General features: G+C 46.8%; 1 protein-coding gene across 1 annotated transcript in view; it reads right to left on the bottom strand.

The window, feature by feature from the left end:
- MTNR1B (melatonin receptor 1B) overlaps positions 1-4,595 on the bottom strand; it is a 63,789-nt gene that overhangs the window by 45,565 nt on the left and 13,629 nt on the right. The window lies entirely within an intron of this gene.

Here is a 4,595-nt window from a genome sequence, read left to right as displayed (position 1 = left end):
GAGACCGTGTGATCTTCATCCTCTCTAGCCTCTGTCCCTCCCAGGAGGGACTCTCCCAGGACACCGATGTGCCACTGTCACCGTGCATCTGGGGGGCCCCTGCAGAGGCTGCAGTGACCACCTCAGGGGTCCAAAGCACCTGGCTGATGGAAAGGACCCAAAAGGCACAGCAATCAGAAAAGCCAGGTCTGATCCCAAGGGGGTTTGGGAAAAGGGGGCTCAGAGCCACTCAGTTGGGAGTGCCCTCAAGTCAGACCCTCGGGTAAAGCAGATTCTACACCTGTAGCTACAAACAGACCTACAAGGTAGAGAAAGTCCTCCGTGTCCAGACACACATTGTCACCCCACCTCAGAGAAGACTCCTGGGGAAGCTGTAAGACCCACAAGCAGGCTTCTTAAAATGCCTGTTTTAGCCTCAGATGCTTGAGGTCACCTCACTCAGAAACGACTGAAAAGACATTTGTTAGTTCCCTGGGAGTTCCCAGGACCCAACTGTTCCTGAGTCAAGAGCTAAGTTAGGATCTGAGGGAAAAGTGTTAGTCACTCAGTTGTGTCCGACTCTCTGCGACCCCACGGACTAGTAGCCTTCCAGGCTCCTCCGACCATGGAATTCTCCAGGCAAGGCTACTGGAGTGGGTTGCCAAGCCTGGCTCCAGGGGATTTTCCTGACCCAGGAATCACACCCAGGTCTCCTGCATTACAGGCAGACTCTTTACCATCTGAGCCACCAGAGAAGGGTCTGAAGGAAACAGGGAGTAACTGAATAGAAAGGAGCTCATTTGGACATTTTGGAAGTGCTTTCCAAGCAGTGAGCTTCCCTGTCTCTTGCGACTTTCAAATACAGGTTGGATGGTGGAGGAGAACCCTGTCTTAGGGTAAACTGTGAGATTCCTTCCTATTCTACTGTCTCAGGAATCTGTTTAGTTAGTGGGAGAAAATCCCCCTCAAATTATTTCATGCTGGTACTACAGGCAAGAAATGCACATCTCAGGACCTGCCTGGGATGTGGGGGAATCTCCTGCTTTTTCATTTCTCAGTCTTGTTCTCTATCTCCACTGGTAGATTTCAGTTTCTGATTCCACTGTGCATATATGCATGCTAAGTCGCCCCAGTCGTGTCTGACTCTGTGTGACCCCATGGACTGTATCCCACCAGGCTCCTTTGTCCGTGGGATTCTCCAGGCAAGAATTCTGGAATGGGTTGCATGCCCTCCCCAGGGGATCTTCCTGACTCGGGGATTGAACCAGTGTCTCATGTCTGCTGCACTGGCAGGCAGGTTCTTTACATTTAGCAGTGCTTGAGAAGCCCTTCTGACTCTACTACTTAGACCTTACTTGGTCTCAGAGAGTGAGGGGTTACCTCTTTCAAATTTGCTGTCAGATGACTCAGGAATCATTATAGTTGATTTATAATATTGTATTAGTTTCAGGCGTACAACATAGTGATTCAGGATTTTTATAGATTATACTCCATTTAAGGCTATTATATAGTATTGTCTGTATTCCCTGTGCAATTCTTACAGTTTATTTTGCACCTAGTATTTTTCTCTCTGAATCCCTTATTGCTATGCTGCCCTTCCCCCATACCCTCACCCCACGGACAACCACGAGTTTGTCTCTGTGTGACCCTGCTTCTTTTTTGTTATAGTCACGATTTGTTCTATTTTTAGATTCCACATAGAAATGGAAACATGCCGTGCTCATTCTCTGTCTGACTTATTCTACCAAGTACAATGGCATCCAGTTCCATCCAAGTGGTTGCACGTGGCAAAATTTCACTCATTGTTATGGCTGAGTAATATTCCATCATGTATGTGTATACACCACATCTTCTTTATCCAGTCATCTGTTGATTGCCTCCATACCTTGATAATTGTAAATAATGCTGCTATGAACACTGGGGTGCATATGTATTTTTTTGAATTAGTATTTTCTTTTTCTTTCAGACATATAACCAGCAGTGGAATTGATGGATCATATGGACAGTCTATTGAATGTGAGAAAATATTTGCAAATGGTATGTCCGATAAGGGGTTAATATCCAAAATGCAAATAGCTCATAAACTCAATATCAAAAAAACCAAATAACCTGATCAAAAAATGAGCAGAAGACCTATATAGATGTTTTTTCAAGGAAGACACACAGATGGCCAACAGGCTTATGAAAAGATGCTCAGCATCACTAATAATCAGAGAAATGCAGATCAAAACCACAGGAAGATAGCACCTGACACTGATCAGAATGGCTATGACCAAAAAGAACACAAATTGGTTGGTTGGTGAGGATGTAGCGAAAAGGGAACAGAACCTTAAAACACTGTAGGTGGGAATGTAAACTGACGCCGCCACTGTGGAACACAGTATAGAGACTCCTCAAAAAAAAAAAAAGAAATTAACTGTTTTGACATTTTGACATTTGGAAGTGGGTGCTGAAGTTGAAGTGACCTGGGGTAATCTCAGTGCTGTCACTTTTTAACTTGACCAAGTCCCTGAACTTCTTTTCTCTGTGATGATTGCTTTGTCGGTTCTGTTCTTTATTTTTGGAGCCTTCTTTCCCCCTCCTCAGACACACGTGGCATGGCTATTTTTGTGACAAAAATCCCTTCTTTCCACCGTGGGGATGCTGGCCTCCGCAGTGCCCACAGCCTCCTGGCGGGGTGGCAAAGGAGCTTCCTGCCCTTGCAAGCACGGGCAGACAAAGGCACGAGCGGCTGGGAGCAGGTGCGGCTCAGCCCGCTGTTTCACAGGAAGCAAGTCAAGCTCTGCGGTGTTAACGTGGCCCAGCCTGGAATAACGCCCCAGAGGCGGCAAACAGCTTGTAAGCAGTAGGTAGAACACATTCGGCTCCACGTGGAAAGTGATTCAATTACTCTTCCCCATTACTCTGGCCGTTCCTAAAAGGCTGAAATCAACCAGTTCCTGCTGCAGATCCATCTGCCCAGATGTCCTATCGTCTCCAGACTATTCCAAATTAGAGGAATAAAATTCTTGCCGTGTTTCCCATCTCTAAGAAGCCAGGCCCTGTCTAGATGAGAGTCAAGGGGAGGCTGAGTTCTCCAGTCCCATTTTCTACAGACAGGTGAGAAATTGAGCAGGACACGCAGTGCTGGCCATCACCCGGGCACAGGCCTCTAACGAGCATTTATCTCACAAGCTTTGGCGTTACTTATTTCCATCAGCCTCCATCAGACAGGGCATGTTAGTGGAGACAGACCTTCACAACAGGGTTTTGTATTAATATGGGTGAAACTGCCATTATTCATACACAAAGCACATCCCTCCACATACACAGCCACCACCGTCCCCTCCCTCTCGGCCTACTTTCCCTTTTTCAGGAAATCTAGTCCTCAGTGGGGATGTGTTAATCTGGAAGAGAGCCAGCAGATGTTGAGCTATCTGGTCTTCATCAGAATTCTGCATCCCTCTTTCCTGTGCCCACTCTATTTTCTAAGAAGAATGTGTTGGTTTTAAATTGTATCTGCTCTTTGAGCTAAAAGTAGCAATGCAGAAATAGATAGTAATGGACTCATTTGCTCAACAAATACTGCTGAGTATTTACTGGGTACCGGCTCTGACTGTGGGCTTCCCTGGTGGCTCAGCCAGATGCTCTGACTATGCTGGGGCTGAGGGTAGTGTGGTAAGCAAGAACGATGCATCTTCTCTTACAGACCTCAGGGTCTCATACAGGGGACAATGAAATGAAGGTGAGATGTGAAGGTGATCTAGTGGTTACCACGCAGAGCGGCCAGGTTTGATCCTAGTCAGGGAACTAGATCTTGCATACTGTAAATGTAAAAAATCCTGCATGCAGCAACTAACGAACCCACATGCCCCAACGAAGACAAGGAGATCAGGCATGCTGCAACTAAGACCCAGTGGAGCCACGTATATTAACGAAATACAGTTTTTAGTGAGATGCTGTGAGTGTTATGATGGGGAAGTTAACACTATCCTCTCTGTAATCCTTTCCAACAAGGTTAAACTTCCCATGCCTTGAGGTCTTCCTCCATCTTCCACTTACTCAAAAACGTGTGCTCTGTCCACTGAGCACCTATCATGCTTGGGTAGGGCACAGTGATGGCTGAAAGACATGCCCCTGCCACTGAGATGCCCACAGTGCTGTTGGGGAAAGAGACATAGAAACTGTGTTTTCGTGTAGGGAGAGCTGGGTGGGAGACCAGCATGAGGGGGTGAGAACACTGGGCAAGAGTCGAGTTATCCTGGGGCTGAGGGCAGTGGGCGGTGGGGTGGGGATGAGGCTGATCAAGCACGACCAGCCAAGGGATCAGCCACAAATCACAAAGGCCCTTCTTCTGGGCCTGCCTCCATCCCAGGATGGCTATTTACCTCAAATGGGATCTTGCATGGGAAAGGATTTAAGAAATAATAATAATCTTCAAACAAATGTGAGGTATTCTTTTTTTTTTTAATTTTTAATTTAATAATTTTAAAACATGTGTTCCCCATCCTGAACCCTCCTCCCTCCTCCCTCCCCATACCATCCCTCTGGGTCGTCCCAGTGCACCAGCCCCAAGCATCCAGCATCGTGCATTGAACCTGGACTGGCATCTCGTTTCATACATGACATTTCACATG

Source organism: Bison bison, unplaced genomic scaffold (assembly GCF_000754665.1).
Source record: "Bison bison bison isolate TAMUID 2011002044 unplaced genomic scaffold, Bison_UMD1.0 scf7180017864356, whole genome shotgun sequence".
NCBI classification, from domain to species: domain Eukaryota; kingdom Metazoa; phylum Chordata; class Mammalia; order Artiodactyla; family Bovidae; genus Bison; species Bison bison.
Note: the sequence above shows the minus strand (reverse complement) of the source record. Positions and strands in the feature narration are given on the sequence as shown.